Consider the following 20,465-nt stretch of genomic DNA (forward strand, 5'->3'; position numbering starts at 1 on the left):
TGAATGAAACCGATTTTACTGGGATTAGTACTCAATTTACATTCAAGTCAAATCAATGCATACCTGTAGAGATAGGTATAATATCCAGAGAATTTTGAGACTAGAAGCTTTGATAGAAAATAAATTTGGAGATATATTTGTCTCACTAAGTGGATACAAGTCAGCGTAAATGGTGGGAGGTAAATGTGAACAGTTTCTGTAATTTTCACTGAGGTAATCAAGATGTTATAGCATTCAATGACTCAGTGATGCTTTCTCAGTCCCCTGTCTGCTGCTCTTTCAATGGCTCTGAAGCAAATCAGTACCGACCACAAAATCTTAAATATGTACAGAATCAAACCACTGTAAAAAGAAAAGCTATTTTTGAACAGGTTTATACAGTGTATCTGTTTGCATCCTACCAAGTCCTACCATACAGTCTAGTGTGTGTGTGTGTGTGTATGTGTGTGTATATATTTGTATGTGTGTGTATATATATGTATGTGTGTGTATATGTATATATATATATATATATATATGACAAAAGTATCTGAAAGGAAGAAGAAGGTCCAATAAGGAAGCAGCCTGGATACAACAGTTACCAATAGATGATCAAAAATTCTGTTGACTAAAAGTATGAATAGAGTCCTGCCGGCATGGTGGTTAAGTATGCTACTACTAAGTGGTAGACTGGACTGTGAACTCACAATAACTCCTATTCACAGTAGGAGTTCTAGTACTGCTTCTATAAATTTCACCAAAAGATTGGGATAAGACTATGCAAATAAGGTGCTTACGACCTACCAAGGAGATTGGACAACTTACTACTGATGTAAATAAGGTGTACAGTACTGTAATATTTTATTGCTAGTAACAAGTAAGACTTCACAGTGATGCAGTGCATAATTTGATGTTATTATTCTCAAATGCTCACCCATGGGATTTATAAGCGATTGACCTTTTTTCAATAGTATTTTAAATTCTATCAACCATGGTTACATTAATGATACTAGCAACAGAATTATCATATGCCACTGAAGTTCAACTAAGTCCACATGGAAGAAGCGTGCCACAGTGTGTGATCTGAGAATTGGAAAGCATAAAACCCATATCCGAAAAGAAGGAATCACACTTAAACTTTGCAGAAGGCTATGGATGACACCGGAACCCCAAAATCCATTTGCGGGTACCACACATGGATTCAGCCCCCAGTGAATCCCCACTGAACATGGTTAAGGGACATGGATAACGTCGCTATCACACAGAAAGCACTACAAGTCCATTGTGGCAGGTACAGTTAGGTTAACATGTAATGCATTAAAATTTGATCTCCCTCTTGACCGCTTTTAAATCTAGTTTTAGGTTTTAATATTTCCTGCTTTTTCATGGAAATTTGTCTATGTCTTGTCTAGTCAATTGTGTGTGTGTGTTGTGTGTTTGCTTCCTGTTTGTGTTTTGTATGAATGAAATCCAGGGTAGGTAAATCTCTAGAGACAATATTTATATTAAGAATTATCTAGGGACATGGCCGCGGAGGGAAATGGGAGCTAGCAACAAGTATGAAAAGAAAATGTTCTGAACTTGATAGTGGTGCCTGCACGACTCTCCGTAACAAGCCTGAACTATTAAATCATGTGATATGTGAAGGATACGCCAATAAAACTGTTCTTAAAAATCAAAAGGGCCACATGTACCTAAGGACAGAGGGTTAGGAAAGGCGAAGGAAACAGGACACACTGGGAGGAAGTGGGATAACGGTGGATACAGTGCAGCGATTGAAATGGATGAGTTCAAATACAACGCGTATACATTGTTGAAGGTAAGACTCATGAACTGCTTTATGAACTTCCACCTAAATCACAGAAGTTTAAGAAAAAAATCACTGTATGACCCACAGGGATTATTTATAACATTCCCCAATAAAATGCTACTGCTGTCTCTAATGTGGAGCAGGGACACATGTAAACTAGAGATACATGAATGCATTTTGAGCTCACATTTAAGTGTAAGTCCTAGTCTAAGACCATGTAGTTTTAAGCCCTAATCTAAGACCGTGTACTTTTTATGATGTGACCCTACTCGGTACATGCCCTCATGTAGAGATCACTGAAGATATGAATGCTATAGTAATGTGATGAAGAAATACGATGGTGTCTATCAGAAAGAATCACATCTGGTCATAAAACAAGCAACCAAGTGAAGTGTCTGCTTGGCAGGAGAGCACCAGACTGTGATCCAGGATTGTAAACGATGAAATCCAAGACAGCAGGAGGGAATTGTTTTACAGCTTAAAGTCTGAGCACCCAGTTCTCAAAAGACTGTACGGTTGACAGCGGAAGGCCCCAAATCCATTTGCAGGGTCCCCACAAGGGTTAAGCCCCAGGTGAATAACCTTGGCCAAAGAGTGCATGTTAATTAATGCAGATGCAGTTGGTTTAAAATTGAACACTTCACCATGTTTTGCTTTTGACCTATTTTAAATCGGTTCTATTTTTATTTTCTGCTTTCTTTTAGAATAAGGGTTTTCTGTGGTGTTTTGTTGTTGGGTTTGGGAGGTATTATTTTATGTATAATCCAGAATAGGTAAATCTATAGAAACAGTAACTAGATTAATAGTTTCTAATGGCTATGGGGGGATGGGGGTGGAGGAGAAGGTGAGGAATGGGGAGCGAATAATGAGTACAAGAGGAAGAAAATATTCTAAAATTGTGGCAATAATTGCACAACTCGTATATTTAAATCATGAAGCTGTACAGCATGTGAATTATGTCATTAAACTTAAATTTTTTTCAAGGATTGTTAAAAGGCTGTAACAACGAAAAGTTTCAAAAGGCGAGACCCTAGCAAGGGAGCTGGTCAGTTTTGTCATCCATCTAACGAGGCTGAAAACGGGATCCCACAAGCAGAGAAAGGGGATCTCACCGCCACCGAGGAGGAGAGCTGGGCAGGCAGAGAGCATGTCCTTTGGATGCAGGATGCCTGTATTGGGAATGCTGGAGACAGAACCGTCTTATCACCAGAGAGAATGAGAAAATAGCAACAGAAAGACAGTGGCAGCAGAGACAGCAAGACAAGATGACATCACAGTAGGTTTACCAACCCACAAAGGGAAAGTTGCTCAAGGGGGTACCTCTCAGCACCTGTCTGTCAGCAGTTAGATCTGCCACCCACAGAGTTGGAGCTCTGAGGGCCTGCAGATGGAGTGTTACAGGCAGAGCAAGGTGCCTCTGGGCAAAAGTGCGTTGCCTGAGCAGGACGCATAGCCCAAAGAGAGACCTGCCTGGGGGTATGGCTGAGAAGATGCTTTCACGATCAAAGAACTGTACGCCCGTCATTTCTGATCCTGAACTATAACCTGTAATTTCACCAGTAAACCCCATAATCATGAGTATTATCTGTGAATCCTGTGACCAATGCAAGGACCTACTGAGCCCAGTGGAGGAGTAGAGAGGGCCATGGAAGGGTGGGTGGTGTCATCATTTGGAAAAAGGTTGGAGAGAAGAGGCATGTCTGGCCTCTTCTTTTTTTAAACCATTTTATTAGGGGCTCATACAACTCTTATCACAATCCATACATACATCATTTGTGTAAAGCACATTTGTACATTCATTGCCCTCATCATTCTCAAAACATTTGTTCTCCACATAAGCCTCTGGCATCAGCTCATTTTTCCCTTCCCTCCCCACTCCCCAATGAATCCTTGATAATTTATACATTATTATTTTGTCATATCTTGCACTGTCTGATGTCTCCCTTCACCCACTTTTCTGTTGTCCATCCCCCAGGGAGGAGGTTATATGTAGATCCTTGTAATCAGTTCCCCCTTTCTACCCCACTTTCCCTCCACCCTCCTGGGATTGCCACTCTCACCACTGGTACCGAAGGGATCATCCGGCCTGGAGTCCCTGTGTTTCCAGTTCCTATCTGTACCAGTGTACATCCTCTGGTCTAGCCAGATTTATAAGGTAGAATTGGGATCATGATGGCGGGGGGTGGGTAGGAAGCATTTAGGAACTAGAGGTTGTATGTTTCATCATTGCTACCCTGAACCCTGACTGGCTGGTCTCCTCCCCACAGCCCTTCCATAAGGGGATGTCCAGTTGGTCTGGTCTCTTCACAAGGTGCAGCACTAGGCTGGAATGCTGATGGTGCTTCCCAGCAAGTTACAGGAGGGCCAACATCCCCATCACCCCACATTGTTACAGAACTCACCAGCGCTCTGTGGGAGAAAGGTGACGCAATCTGTTTCCATGAAGATATACAGCCTCGGGGATGCTATGGGTCATCTCTAACTCTGTCCTAAAGAAAGTATGGTCACCGAGAGCTGGAATCAACACGTTTGGGTTTGGCTTCTAGTTGTAATTACACTTGACTCATTTGAATTATGATATGCTGGCTCTGGAATTCAAGCAGAAAGAGACTTGCCCCTAAGAGTTTACAGAGTTCAGACTCCCTCTAGGATACTTCATGTCCTTTGATCTGGCATGTTTTTCCCAAGCTGAGCAATGACTCTGAACCATTATAAAATCTTAGAAATCAGTAAAGAACAACATATAGAATAATTAATTGCACATACCTTTTAAAATTAAAACCTCTTGGCTCGACAGTTTTCATCACCTGTTCTCCCTCTAAGTCTTACTTTTAAGCCTGTTCTAGCAAATTCATTTCTTACATCTTTACTTCCTGTGCCCATTCCCACGCAGAAAAGCCAGAAAAGGAACAGCCTGGGCCGAGCCCGGGAGAAACCCAGTACGCATGGTGACCCCGTCTGTGGGCTCAGGACAGACTGTGCCCCACTCAGCCCACAAGCACTGGCTTTTTGAGGAAGACAGATTGCCAGGCCTTCCTGCCCGCATACCCTCAGGTGGGCTCAAACCTCCAACTTCACAGTGAATGTGCCTGGGGACAGCACCCTCCAGATATGTGAACCTTAATATTTATTTGTAAATTAAGACATTTTAAAAATCATTTTATTGGGGCTCGTACAATTCTGATCACAATCCATACATCCATCCATTGTGTCAAGCACATTTGTTGCCATCATCATTCTCAAACGTTTTCTGTCTACTTAAGCCCTTGATATCAGCTCCTCATTTTCCTCATCCCTCGCAGCTCTCACCTCTCACCTCCCTCATGAACCCTTGATAATTTATAAATTGTTCTTTTGTCATATCTCACACTGATGTCTCCCAGATAATTTATAAATTGTTCTTTTGTCATATCTCACACTGATGTCTCCCATGACCCACTTATCTGTTGTCCATCCCCCAGGAAGGAGGTTATGTGTAGATCCTTGTAATCGACTCCCCCTTTCTACCCCACCTTCCCTCTACCCTCCTGGGATCGCCTCTCTCACCACTGGTCCTGAAGGGATCATCCGCCCTGGATTCCCTGTGTTTCCAGTTCCTATCTGTACCAATGTACATCCTCTGGTCTAACCGGATTTGTAAGGTAGAATTTGGATCCTGAAAGTGGGGGGAGGAAATATTTAAGAACCAGAGGCAAGTTGTATGTTTCACAAGACTTTTTTTAATCGAGAACTAAGAATACATCTGGTTGTAACCTGTGGGTCACAACCCCTTTGGGGGTCAAACGACCTTTTCACAGGGGTCGCCCGATTCATAACAGTAGCAATCGTACAGTTATGAAGTAGCATCAAAAATAATTTTATGGTGGGGTGGGGGGTCGCCACAACATGAGGAACTGTATTAAAGGGTTGCAGCATTAGGAAGGTTGAGAATCACTAAGTTGTAAAAAGGGGGAAACACACACACACACACACACACACACACCAAACCTGTTTTCCCAAGAGAAAGAAATCTTGGAACTATTGGCATTCTTAATGTATACAAATAAATCTTTGTCCTGTTGATTTGCCGAACCGCTAAATCGTGTGCAGAGCCCCTGCTCCAAATCCTCCTGAGTCCCCACCTGCCCTGAGGGCCTTCCAGATCCTAAATGGTTCGAGATCTAGACAGGTTTTAATGGAGTCCCCTCACCCTCCCATCGGCTGGCACTAGGTCTGCAGCCTCAGAGGCCCCAGTGCACAGAGGCACTAAAAATATAACATGGTTAGGAAAGAAACTAACTGAGGCAAAGTACATTGGGAGAAGCAGGTCAGCCCCTGGCGGGCAGGACTGGCCAGGGAGCCAGCAATTCCTGTTTATCCCGAGAGAAAGGCCAGGCTGCAGCAGCTGGCACGGGAAGGGCGTGGGGCAGGAAAGGACCTTTCTCTCCTTGGCAATTCTTCCCCATCACTGGTTTTGCAAGTCTAAGTACACTTTGTTTTCCCTTCAAGTAGCTATTCCCACTCTCACGAAGATAACATTGTTCACTGAAAGGGGGGAAAGCCCTTGCTTTCTTTACAAAGTAAAAATGTGGGAGGCAAGCCCAAGTTCAGAGACAATCTTCTGCAGGGTTCTTACAGGTGAGTCTGGGGAGCAGGGTTTCCACAACCTACCAGAGGGAGCAAGGATAAGTCAATGAAAACATTTGTAAAAGCCCTTGGCAGATCCAAAAGGGAAACAAGGTTTCTCATGGTCTTTCCCACTCACTCCCCTCCCCCTGGCTCTTTTGTTTAACTGAGTCGTGCAAAGGAAATTTCAGAGGTGCGATGTTGCACAGAAGATCAGCCAGCTGTTTCCTTAAATAATTCCAATCTCCCTAAGACCTGGAAGCATTTCAAACAACTGTCTTCAGGAAAGTGTGAGTGGGGAGACGGGTGGGGGCTAGGAGAGGAGATATACAAAACCTACCCTGCTAATAAGACTTGATGATCAAAAAGGAAAAAATAAATAGACGTAAAGACTTGAAAACTGCCAAGGAGCCCTGGGGGCCCTGGCAGGTAAGCGCTATGCTGATTACCCCAAAGTCAATGGTTCCAAAGCACCAGCTGTTTTGCAGGTGAAAGATGAGACAGGTGAGCAGGCTGGCTGCTCCTGTCCAGATTCACGGCCTAGGAAAAACCCTGGGTCACTATGGGTTGGAATCGACTCCATCTAGAGGGTCTTATGGGTAGACTCCCTCAAAAAAGAACAGTTTCCCTCAGACTGTTAACCTCTCAGCCAGCTAAGAATACTCCATGGCAGAGGTATATCTCTGCATTGTGCAAAATAACCAGCATTCAAAATAAAATAAAAATGTGTTAGGGATGCAAATTAAAATTCCTGATTTATTATGGGTGTAGTCCTCAAGAAAATTCTTACAGCCGTGGAATTCTGTCTTTTTAAAAGTTTATGTTTCGCAACGGGCCTGGCAGTTTTCCCAGGAGAGAAAAGATGAAGAGAGAGAGAGAAAAAAAAACAGTCTCCGAAAAATTTTTGTTGAGACCTGCTGTCCAAAGTTGGGAAATCATCCTTGATAGCTTAACCTTGGGAGCGGGGAATCAGACACTCTTCTTGAAGCAGCCAGACAAAATTTCAATATGTTTATAACAAATGAGGCACTCAGACTTTATCAAGTTGCTTTGAAAGAATATAAAAATGAACAAACTTTGGTGCTCTGGGATTTTTTTTTTTTGGCGGGGGGGTGGGGGGTGGGCACCCAAAGGGGAGGAGTAAGAGGAGGGCAGACATGCAGGCCGAATTATCCTTCACCCAGACAGGCAGACTTATTTTTGAAGTCGTTCCTTTCTAGTGTATCTAAGGAGGAGGCTTTAAAGGCCAGGGGCATGGGGCACTGTTTTGCTTGACTCTGGGAGACCTAGCACAGGCTGTGCTTAGCTGTCACTCACGATTGTCTAGCAGCTGTTTGCTGCTGGCTCCGCCTTCTTTGTGAGCACAGATAAGTTTGAGCCCACTGTTGTGACTAATGTGTGACACACGCACACACCCCACAAAGGGGTCCCCCTCCTTTTCTCTGACCCTGGGTGCTCCAATGACTCTGAGAGGCAAAGCTTGCACCAGGGGATTACAAAAGTAAAGTTTGTCATTGGGGGTGATGCTCTTGAATTTTCGCTCCTTGTTTTTCTGTTGTTCGGTACAAGAAACCCAGGATTGATGAACCTTTAGAGACAGCAAGTAGAAAAAGGGTTCCTGAGTGGGAGTGGGGTATGGTAAAATGGGTGGGGGAGGAGGGATGTTAAGGGGAGCTGATATCAAGGAGTTCAAGTAGGAAGAGAATGTTTTGAAACGGATTGTGGTAGCAATTATACAATACTGCTTGCTGTAACAATATGATATCTGTATTAGCTCCCCATAAAATGGTTTTGGGAAACATAAAATAATTACAAAGGGGAAAAAAAAGTAAAGTTGGAGCAGTAGCTAATGCCTCAACACAGTGAGTTAGCAAGGGGGTGCCAACTGTGGGAGGATGGGAGGATGTTCACAAGGTCGTCACCACCACCTTGAACTCTTGACCTGTCGGCCATTGAGTGGAATCTAATTTGTGGAGATCCCATGGGACGGAACATGCAGCCCTACAGGGCAGAATCTAACTGCATGCCCCTTTGGATTTTTGAGAATTTAAATCTTTCCAAGCAGACAGCCGGATCTTTTCCCCCAGCAGCTGGTGGACTTGAACCCACCCTGGAGTAACCCATCTGAGCCCCTGAAATGACCTTATAGATTCTTTTTCAAAAGACACTTCCCCCCCACCCCTCTGAGAACAAGACCCCTTTCCCGTCAGGGCTGGGGCCACTTCCGCGTCTCCCTCCCACCGCCATTTGAGAAGCATTACCTGGAGGTCATGGTTTCCGATAGGCATGTATCTTATCTGTCGGGTTGCTGGTGGGGTGGGAGGTGCAGAGGTATGAGAGCTAATGATTTACAGCTACACAATACAAACCCTGGCATCTCCTTCAAGACAGAGGAGGGGCCGTTGTCTGGACCAGGGTGTGAGCGTAGGGAGTGGGGACCAGATTTTTGACGAATTCCCTTCTTTTCAACTCCATATTCTACAGCCTACCTGCTGGACCTGCAGCTTCCTACTCCTTTCTGGGGCTCCGTGGGCTTGACTGGCTCACTTCTCATCCGGCGCCTTGAAAGCCCCAGAAGCCCTGCTTCCCTTGCTCTGCCAAATCAGGTTCGGTGCCTTCAAAAGTCTGTCCACAGCTCCCACCTGTTGAGCCTGCCTCCTCTCTCTCTCTCCTTTCTTTCTTTGTGGGGCTCTCTTTTTTATTCATTGGCTTTTTATCCATTCTCTACAGGGACTCATGTGTTCCCAGAACCACCCTGTGTTCCCAGAAGTCCCTGCTACTTGTGACAGATTCAAAGTTACAGGAGAATGGAGACCATACAGGGTGCACCCCCAAAACCTGCCAGGCACACAGTGGGGATTTCACCGTCTCCTGAACACAAGCATAACATAAAAACCTCCCATCTTCTAGTCGGGCAATAGCCCTCTAGATCAGCAGTTCTCAACCTGGGGGTCACACAAGCCTTTCACAGGGGTCACCCGATTCATCACAGTAGCAAAATTGCAGTGATGAAGTGGCAGCGAAAGTAACGTTATGGTTGCGGGGAGTCACCACAACATGAGGAACTGTATCAAAGGGTCGCAGCATGAGGAAGACTGAGAACCACTGCTCTAGACTGATAATCCAGTCCCCTTTCCAAAATTCTCTAGAGTGATAGATTTTCCAAACTTCTCTGACAGCAACCCCGAACTCACTGTCATGCAGTCAATTCTGACCATGGCAGCCGCAAGTCACACACCAAGAGGTTTCTGGGCTATGATCTCTATGGAAATGGGTCACCAGGACTTGCTACTGTGGTGCTGCCAGGAGGATTACCACCAGATCGCAGCCCGCTGGTGCAGCTCAGGGACCTGATTATAACACCGGAGCAACAGAACACAGATTTGAACTGAAATTTACTATCTGCTCACATGCAAGTCAAAATAATAATAAAGTCTACTCCACAATTGTTTACCTTTCGCAGATGGGAAGATGCTCTGTGAAATCTCCTATTCCATTTTAATTCCACTCTTAGAAAAATCTGGCCAGAAGGTACCCTAATGTGATTCCACAATCTACAAATAGGGTCCCAACAAACTTCTCTTCATCTTTTGCAGTCTCAATTCAGACATCCTGTCTTCCAGGAGAAACCTTTTCTGACTCCCCAGATGAGTTACAAGGAATCCCTCTGTTACAATCACATGGTGCCCGGTCCTTTCCCCATGAGCCTGTTGTAGAATGGCCTTGATCTGTGGGGTGGGCTAGGCAAAAACTTTGGGATCCAGAAGAACTGAAAAGATATGTTCCCACAAAAACTGGGACCCAAATGTTTATGGCAGCATTACATGGTGGAAATGACCCAAGTGTGGCCATCAATAATATTCAGTCATGAAAATACATGCTACAACATGAATGCACCTTAGAAACACCAGGCCGGGTGGGGGAATAAAACAAAAACCTTGCACAAAAGGTCACGTGTTAACAAACCCAGGGACAAGGGAACAACAAGTGATCCAAATTGGTGGTGAGGTGGGTGTGGGACTCCTGGTAGGGCATGAATACGGGTAATATAACCAAGAGGAATTGCTGAAACCCAGGTGGGGATGGAGCCTGATAGTGGGACAAGAGGAAAGTCAAGGGAAATAGAGGAAAGAGCTGGGAGGCAAAGGGCATTTATAGAGGTCTAGACAAAGACATATACATATGCAAATATATGAGGATGGGGAAATAGATCTATGTGCATACATTTATAGATTTAGTATTAAGGTGGCGAAAGGACATTGGGCCTCCACTCAAGTACTCCCTCAATGCAAGAATACTTTCTCCTATTAAATTGGCATTCCATGATGCTCATGCTCCCAACACAACCACTGAAGACAAAGCAGGTGAATAAGCAAATGTGATGAAGTAAGTTGATGGTGCCGGCTATTAAAAGATATAGCATCTGGGGTCTTAAAGGCTTGAAGTTAAACAAGCGGCCAACTTGCTCGGAAGCAACAAAGCACACATGGACGGAGCACCACACCAACCTGTATGATCACGAGGCATCGAAGGAATCAGGTATCATAAAAAAAAATTGTTTTAACTTACCATCGTGAGTGTAGGGGGAAGTGCAGAGTGGAGACCCAAAGCCCATTTGTCGGCCACTGGAGATCCCCTTACAGAGGGGTCTAGGGAGGAGTCAGTCAGGATGCAATGTAACACCGATGAAGAATACCGCTTTCCTCTAGTTCCTAATTGCTTCCTCCCCCACCCCCACTATCATGATTCAAATTCTACCTTGCTAGTCTGGCTACACCAGAGGATTTACACTGGTGCAGATAGGAGCTGGAGGCACAGGGAATCCAGGGTGAATGATTCCTTCAGGACCGGGCTGTGAGTGGCATTACTGGGAGGGTGGAGGGAGGGTAGGTTGGAAAGAGGGAACCAATTACAAGGATCTACATGTGACATCCTCTGTGGGGGACAGACAACAGAAAAGGGGGTGAAGGGAGACATCGGATAGGGAAAGATATGACAAAATAATAATTTATAAATTGTCAAGGGCTCATGAGGGAAGGGGAAGCGGGGAGGGAGGGGAAAAAAGAGGAGCTGATGCAAAGGGCTTAAGTGGAGAGCAAATGCTTTGAAAATGATGAGGGCAATGAATGTACAGATGTGCTTTATACAATTGATGTATGTATGGATTGTGATAAGAGTTGTATGAGTCCCTAATAAAACGTTTTTTTTAAAAAAGGTCACGTATTGTTTGATTTCACTTATATAAAATGTCCTGAATCAGTAAATTCTTAGAGACAGAAAACTGATGAGGGTTGATCGGGGCCTGGCAAGAATCTGAAGGTGGGGGGAGGTGGAGGAGGGTGTGTGTGTGTGTGTGTGAGTGAGCTTAGAGAAGGAGAGTAGGAACAGTGTGTAGTAGAGATTGTAGAGCGTGTCCTCAGCCCTGTGGGCTCCACCACAGGGCCACCTGCGTAGCAGAGGCTGAGTGGGCCGAGTTGATACAATAACTGGTTCAATGCCAGGACTGGATGGGCTCTGTGGGTCAGATGAAAGCTTCCATCAGAGGGCAGGGGGAGGTTAATCACTCCAAGTCAGAAATGGGCCTCATTTCCTTCTTCATTAAGTGACTTTCCACCTTCACTTGCAGGCTAATTCTGCTTCCGATACCCTTGAGCCTGGATCATTATAAAGAAGTGAAAGGGTTTCTCTCGCTTTCCCTCCCACTCTCTCTCACTGTTCATTAAACAAAAAAATAAAATAAAAACACATTGCAATCCTGTTCCATAGTTTCAAAAACCAAACGAAAAACGTACAACAGTGTGTCCCTAGACCCTCATATTAAATCCTGGGAATTGAAACTTCCCAGCTGCAGTGGGAAGGCGGGGTGGCGGGTGGAACCAAACGGGTGAGCTCAAAGTTTGATCATGCTTCCCAGCTGACTGCGGCCACAAACTGCTTGTTTTAAGCTTAATTCCTGAAAATATTGTTTCAGCTCAACTAAGGACAAGTGCTAACCACCCCTCCCCCTTGCAAATATTGTTTCAGCTCAACTCTGGACAAGGGCTGACCACCCCTCCCCCATCCCTACCCCACTCCTCCCCCAGATCCTATAAATGAGGACTCGGGAAAAGTAAACACAAAAAACTTCCTATCAGGATTAGAACATCCAGCTGACTCCTCACACAGCCTTTCTTGTTTGTTTTTTAAGCTTTAGCATACCTGGATGGCTACCTCATTTGAGGTCTTATCGATGCCATCTTAAATGCCACCATCCACAGCCACCTGCCAAAGTGACTCAAGTTTGCTATAAATAAGTACATAATGCTATGAGCCCAAGAGGTTAACATTCTGGTTGTCTATTAAAAATAAAATCAAGCAGCCTAAAAAAAAAAAAAAAAAGTTTTTTTTCGGGCAGTGCCCTTTTCTCAAAGCAGGATTTAAAACTTCCAAACTGCAACGGCATGAGCAAGGAGTTGCCTGCGTGGTGCAAAGGTTTAGGTCCCCAGCTGCTGACCAAAAAGCTGCAAGTTCCAGTCTCCCAGGGGACACTCAGAAGAAAGACCTGGTTGTCACCACCACCACCACCACCACCACCACCCCGCCAAATGGTCTGAAAAGCCTATGGAACTTATTGGCAACTGGGGTTAGAGTGAGCAAAAGAAAAAGTGGGGCCTACCCATGGCCCCTGACCATAGGGGAGATTCCAACTCATAGATGCACTTCTGAGACGGTGCATCTTTAAAGGCGCAGACAGCCTCGTTGTCCCTTGGAGAGGCTTCTGGGTTGAAACTGCTGATCTTGCCATTCGCAGGCCAGCTCTAACCCACAGTGCTCTCCGGGCTCCTTAACGTATGTGGATCTCGCCACCGGGAGGTGGGTGGATCAAGTCAACCTGGAGAAGACAGGACAGAACGAACCATGTCCTTCGGAAAGGCCACAGGCTTGAAAACTTCCGGGAGCAGCTGTTCTCCAAAGATAGCAATCATTTTCCCACCCCATTCTCAGCACCTAGGAGAAGCGAGATCCTTTTCTGCTCCGCTGCCCCTGTCTTCCTTTTTCAACACTTATTTTTAACACAAGGACACTTCACATGCTGCAACTGTGAGAAATTAACCAACTCGATCAGATGTAAACCTGAAAAAGAAAAAAGAACTGGAAATGCTTCCAATGTGTTTCTTATAAACTGATCTCTTTTTTAAAAAATGGTTTACTTTAGCAAACACTGCACATCTATTCCATGTAGAAGCGAACATTTGCTATTGAACAAGGTTTGGGGTTGTTTGTTTGAAGGTGGACAAAGATGGGAAAATGCCAGCCGGGTCAAGGGGCTGAGGGTTTCGAACTGCCGACCTTGTGGTTAGCAGCGCAACTCATAACCACTGCACCAGCAGGGATCCCAAAAGTAAGAGGGGAATAAATGATCCTCTTTCAAGGAGAACCCCACAACTCACCTGAGAAATATCTAGTGTGCCCTGTTACCTTTTGGAAAGCAAACGAAATGAAGGCTACAAAAGGGGGAAAGGATTTGAGGGCAAGGAGGCTCTGAAATGTTCTTGGAAAAATGGGAGTGAAAAGGTGACGGATTTTAGGAGTCGAGTAACTGAGCAAAGCAGCCCCTTATCCTAAAACTAACAGCTTTACTTTCCTTCCCACTTGCTCTCCCGGGAGCCTGGGAAGAAGGCTCTTCCGCCCCCACACCATTGCCTGAAACAGGAGACCCTGGAATGTTTTAAAAAGCAGAAATGCTGCCCCTCAGGTCTCCTGAGTTCCATTTTCTCACTCTGAGACCGGCTCCTCATGCGCTCCTGCACCTTTCCCCAAAGACACAGGAAACCGTCTTGGATCCTAGGCAGCTAGGGTAGCGGGTGGAGGGGGGTGGCCTCAGATTCCGAAGTGCCAAACTTGGCAAGACATGCGAGGTGTGCTTTGAAAAAGATCTGTCATATCTATACTGGACCTCAGGGCAGTGAGCCTGACTGAGGAGCAAAAACTTTCTGATTAGATTTTTGTCCTCATCGATGTAATACACTTAGAAACAGCCCCCACACAAAGCACACATGCATACACTGAATGGGAGCCCCCATTGCCTGTAGATATGAAGTTAGCCAGGGGAATGCGAGACTCAACACTGCTTTGTTCGGACCTCATCAAAGAGCTGCAAGCCTTTGGCTATAAAGTGTGTTGAGCTGCTAACTGCAAGGCTGCCAGTTCAAACCCACCAGCTGCTCTGAGGAAGACTAATGAGTCTGTCTGCTCCCAGAAAGATCTGCTGTCTCAGAAACCCCATGGAAGAGTTCTACTCTACTCTCTCCTACAGGGTCACTGTGAATCTGAATCGACTTGATGGCAGTGGGTTTGGGATTGGTTATTGATCTTTAACTGACATAAATCAATTCGACATAAAAGCAGTGAATCTCAGAATCTGAAGAATCCGGGGAAGCATTTACTTACTTGAATTCTCTCAAGGGCATCTATCCCGCATTAGAGGTCAAGCAATCTATACTTGAACCTGTCCCTAAATCAGCATGTTCTATTATTAGATTGCTCTGACAACTGGGGAGATTTTTTTCTGAGTTTTGAAGAATCTTCAATCTCCCAGAGCTCTTGCCCCGTCCCCACCCCCCACACCACCACCACCCCCCAGCCCAAAACCAACATTAATGAATCTACTCTTAGTGATTAGCCACCCCCCCCACACCAGCACGCAATATGTAAGGATGGCTCAGCCCACACAGATAAGAAAAGCGTCCTTAATAACACCATCTATATACAATCCACAAAACTTAACTTATCTACGTAACCACTCCCCAGCCCCATTTCTCAATATGCTTGAAACAGCATAAACTGAAAGGACCTTAACAATTGGAATAGGCAGGCTAATATCTTATTTTTCTCAAAGCAAGGGTACAATGGTGAAAATCTGGGGAAAACGGACTTCTTTCTAGACTCTGTTGTTGTTGCTCTCGGTGTCACTGAATCAGTTCCGACTCCCAGTAGCTCCGTGTACATGGGAACCAAATGCTCTTGGGTCCTGTGCCATCCACACAACTACTGCCACACCTGAGGTCACTGGTGCAGCCATTGTGTCAAACCCATCTCCCTGTGAGAATCGTCCTCGTTTCCCACTTACCCTTAACTTGGCCAACCGTGATAGCCTTCTCCAGGGACCAGTCCCTTTTTTCAAATTTTTATTTTATTTTAAGAATGTTCCTTGTGCCAGTCAGAAACTGATACCAATTAAATGGTGACAGTTTTGCCACTAAACAAGCATATACTCTTCCATGGCTAGGAAGGGAGACTGCCACAGCCGGCAGGTCCCAAAGATACCTGGACAGACCAGTCCCTTTTGATGACATGTCCGAAGACCTTGAGATAAAGTCTCATCCTTTTCCAGTCTAAGGAGCATCTTGGCAGGACTTCTTCCAGGGCAGATTTCCCTGTTCTCTGGTAGTCCGTGGTGTATTCAATGTTCCTTGCCAATACCATAACTCAAAGGCGTCGATTCGCTTGGGTCTTCCTCACTCATAATCCAATGCATGGGAGACCACTACGGCTTGGGCCAGGCTTACCTTGACTTTATCCCCAGCCAATTCCTAGTCACTGCCGCCTTCCTTCAAAACACAACTGCTCCATATGCTGTCAGGATTCCATAATGAGTTGTGAAGTGAAACATTTCAATCATTTTCCAAAAGGTGCCTTTGCATTGACTTGTCTTCTGGCAAGACTCTTTTCTATAATTGGCGACGTGCACCTCACGTGCAGCCACCGGCCACCGAGCAGTGAGGTGTACATGCTGCTATGACAGGTGCTGAGCCGGTTTCTGTGGCGCTTCCAGACTAAGACAGATTAGGAAGAAAGGCCAGGAGACCTACTTCTAAAAACCAGCTAGTGAAAGCCCTATGGATCAGAACAATGCAGCACCTAGTACCTTCTTCCACTGTCCATGAGGTTACATGAATTAAGGGCAACTCAATAGCCACTGACAACAGAAGCTTGCAACACATCAGAAGCAGCCTTGACAGGCAAAGTGATCACGGGGAGGAGACGAGCCAGTGAGGGTGCAGGGTACCAATGATGAAACATACAACTTTCCTCTAGTTCTTAAATGCTTCTTCCCCCTCTACCCCCCTCCCCCCACTATCATGATCCCAATTCTGGCTACAGAGGATGTACATTGGTACAGATAGGAACTGGAAACACAGGGAATCCAGGACAGATGACCCCTTCGGGACCAGTGGTGAGAGTGGCGATACCTGGAGGGTGGAGGGAAGGTGGGGTAGAGGGGAATCGATTGCAAGGATCTACATATAACCTCCTCCTTGCGGGGTGGACAACAGAAAAGTGGGTGAAAGGAGACATTGGACAGTGTAAGATATGACATAATAATAATTTGTAAGTTATCAAGGGTGAGGGAGGGAGTGGGAAGCAGGAAGGGGGGGGGGAATGAGGAGCTGATATCAAGGGCTCAAGTAGAAAAGCAAATGTTTTGAGAAAGATGATGGCAACAGATGTACATATGTGCTTGACACAATGGATAGATGTATGGATTGTGGTAAGAATTGTAGGAGCCCCCAATAAAATGATTTTTTTTTAACTTTTAAAAAAAGGACCCCCTTGCGTGATGAGTGATTGACAACCTCCTCCAGGAGACTAGTCTGAGGCTTACAGAGGCCCCCAATGGTTTAAGCTAACCTTGAGAGCAGGTACTGGCCCACATTCCTGGAATCGATTCTCCTGAGAAAACACAATAAAACCTTGTAGGATCCCGTGAATGAGTCAGCAACCACCCTCAGTCTTCAGGGAGCTGCATGCATGAAATCAAGTGGGCTTCTGACACAAAGGGTGCTTGTCTTGTTTTCCTGGTTTTAATGAGAGCCAGGGGGACAAAGAGATGGCCGGAAGGATAAGTGTGTTAAGGGGGAGGGGGGAGTAACCGTCCCTGGGTACAGTCACCTCACCCCCCTGCAAACTCACTGAAAGGAGGGTGTGGAGGAAAGGCCTGGCAATCAACTACCCCAAATTATCAGCCTTTGTCTTTGTTCCTCATGAGGCACAATTCTATTCTGAGCCCTCATGGTCTTAAAAGCACCTGATTTCAGCTTTGAACGAGCGCCGATAGGATCGATGCCAGTATTTCCAACTGGGAAGGATTTCTTTCAGCCTTCGGAATTTTCTGAAAATTATTCACAAGTCTGATGTCAACATCCTACCAACTGTATTTCCAATGGATTTCACAGGACTCAAGTTCTTACTAGCACCTCTCCCCCAGAGAGAGACGGTCCCGGGAGGCTTTAAGAGGAAGTGAGCCAAGGAAATGCAGTTAGAGTTAAAGCAATAGATCCCTGGGATGGGTGTGGCGAATTAGCCTGTCTGCCTGAGTCTACGGAAGTGACCCAGGCACTGAGGACTTCTGAACTCTGCCCTGCAGCGGTTTCCATTGGGACAGTCCACAGGACCAACTGAAATGCGCGGATCCTACTTCCTTAGAGGCGATGACTACCGGGCCCAAAGGTTGACAGTGTCAACCCACCCAGAGGCGCTGACTGAGAAACCAGGGCTGGCCTCCGTCTCTGAAAGTTCCCAGCCTCAAAATCTCCATGCAGCCGTTGTACTCTGCAGCGCACGGGGGATTGCCGCAAATCAACATCCCCAGACTAAGGCAACTGACAGCCACAGGGTAGATTCAGCCAAGACTCTGCAGGACATGGGGGGGGGGGGGGGGTGTTAATGAGAGGGAAGCTACATTCCCAAACCCAGACCCTTCGACTTCAGAAGCTCATCATCCAAAGGCATGGCCAGGGGTGGCCATCCTGGTTTAAGGAAGAACCATCTATGAAACCTGCCTGCAGAGACCACTCGGCTTCATAGGCATGTCGCGGCAGGGCACCCCCAGGTGACAAGGAACAGACACATGCGGAGGTGGCTTTAATTAACAATGACCTATATATGAGGATGCCTGGCAAGTAAGAAGATGGGATCCCTGTCAGCAACAGCCCTGGTGGGCCTCACAAAGAACTGAAAAATACTGCTCACAGCTGGGAGTAGGGAGTCTGGCTCCACTCCATCTTGAGCCATCACTTGTCAAAAGCAGGGCGCATCATTTCTTCCAGCTGCCACTGCTCTTGTCACAGCTGGCTCATTACCCACGCTGTCGTGGCTTAGGGGTTGGGCTGCTAACCACAAGGTTGGTAGTTTGAAACTACTGGGTGCTTCTTGGGAGAAAGATGAGGCTATCTGTTCCCATAAAGATTTATCGCCTCGGAAACCACAGATAGGGGTGCTCTGAGTCAGAATCCACTGGATGGCACTGGGTTTTGTCACTCCATGGCTGCAGCTGACGCAGGTCCTTTAATGCCTCATGAAGCTATTGGATGGTTCAAATGGCAAACACATTTACTTGGGCTGCTTACTGAAAGGTTGGAGAAGCAAGTCAACCCAGAGGCACCTCGGAAGAAAGGCCTGGCTATCTGCTTCTGAAAAAAAAAAACCAATAGCTAAGGCTTTATTGGTTGGGGGTGAGAGGGGGTCATTCATTTGGCTCCTTAAGCTCCTGTAGCTCTGCTTCCTTCAACCTCAAGATTCCTGGGTTTGCAGAATTCTTCATTTCTGATCATGGTGGGCTCTTGCCAACTTTTAGATCAGGGCTTCTCAACCTCAGTCCTATTCACGCTTTGGCATAAAGAGTGTCTGTCTGCGGTGAGGCACTGCCCTGCACCTTAGGATGATTAGCTCAATCAGTGGTTCCTATCCACTGGATGGCCACACCCTCAACCCTCCCTGTGCTTGTGAGAAGCAAAATAGTTGCCCCACACTGGCAAGGGCTCCCTGCAGGGCAAGATCATCCTCAGTTAAAGAACCCTTGGTTCAGATGAGTGGCTCTCAAAATGTCAGACCCGTTTAGATTTGACTGTAGAGCCCTGATCTAAAAGTTGGTGAGAGTCCACCATGATCAGAAATTAGGAATTCTGCAAACCCAGGAATCTTGAGGATGAAGGAAGCAGAGCTACAGGAGCTTAAGGAGCCAAGTGAATGCACACCCTCCATAAAGTCAGAGCCATCAGCATTGAAATAGGAGAGCAAGCCATCTGAGAGAGGCAGGAAGCAGAGCCCCAAACAGCCAGCGAAGCCCTAAGGGGATGGACAGGAGCCAGCTACTTACTGCTTTTTATTCTGACTTGGCAACTTGGAGATAAAAAGGGAGCTTGAGTGTATTTCTGAATACATTTGGATTTGCATTGGGAAAGAGGTGAAAAAGATTCTCACAGACAATGCACCTTTGCCTTTGCCGACCTACTTTCTCCAGAATGCATCTAAGTCCTTCCTTATAGAAAGAGTTTTCCAATAGCCATGTACCTTCTGTATAAGAGAGGCAGAATGCAAAACCCTAAGCCCTTTCTCTAAACTATAACCCACTGTCAGATGAGGCCTTTCCATCTCACAGACCGCATAGCACATGCGTTTGTGGTGTTTCTGAGGCTGTAATGTGTTCCAGAAGCAAACCACAAGAGTGAAAGTGGGGCGGCTAGTGGGCTCCAACCACCAGCCTTTTGGTCAACAGATGTTTCAACCAGGGGACCACCAGGGCTCTTTCTCCGGGCCGGACTGGCTGACAACAGCGCTGAGTAGGGAAGCAATCACAAGTGGCTCGTGCAGGGCCGGGAAGAGATGTGGAGTAAATGCATTGTTTTTGGATATGTGTTTGTGGGTGATGTCTCCCTCATCTAATCTCTACAACAAAACCTATGAGGTAGGTTCTCTTACTGTGCCCATTTTACAGGTGCAGAAGTCGAGGCACGGACACTTTAAATAACTGGCCTAAGGTCGTTGTTGGTCCACAGGGTTGCTGGGGACTCATATTGAGAATAGATCGCCCTCTATTAGATACCATCAAGTTGGTTCTAATCATCACGACTTCATGCATGACAGAACAAAACACTGGCCAATCCAGCACCCACCTCATAATTGTCACCATGTTTGACCCATTCTGGCAGCCAGTGGGTCAGTCCATATCCTTGATGGACTCTCCCTTTTCCGCTGACCTTCTATGTTACCAATCATGATGTCCGTTTCCAGGGATTGGTCTCTTTGGGCA

General features: G+C 46.0%; 1 protein-coding gene and 1 non-coding gene across 2 annotated transcripts in view; both read right to left on the bottom strand.

Moving 5' to 3' along the window:
• The window catches only part of CARMIL1 (capping protein regulator and myosin 1 linker 1), a 396,892-nt gene that overhangs the window by 351,446 nt on the left and 24,981 nt on the right, over nt 1-20,465 (bottom strand). The window lies entirely within an intron of this gene.
• LOC142437700 (small nucleolar RNA SNORA24) lies at nt 15,576-15,706 on the bottom strand. Its single transcript, XR_012782231.1, has one exon. It is a non-coding gene; the product is annotated as a small nucleolar RNA SNORA24 (small nucleolar RNA).

This window comes from Tenrec ecaudatus, chromosome 1, assembly GCF_050624435.1.
Source record: "Tenrec ecaudatus isolate mTenEca1 chromosome 1, mTenEca1.hap1, whole genome shotgun sequence".
Classification (NCBI taxonomy): Eukaryota; Metazoa; Chordata; class Mammalia; order Afrosoricida; family Tenrecidae; genus Tenrec; species Tenrec ecaudatus.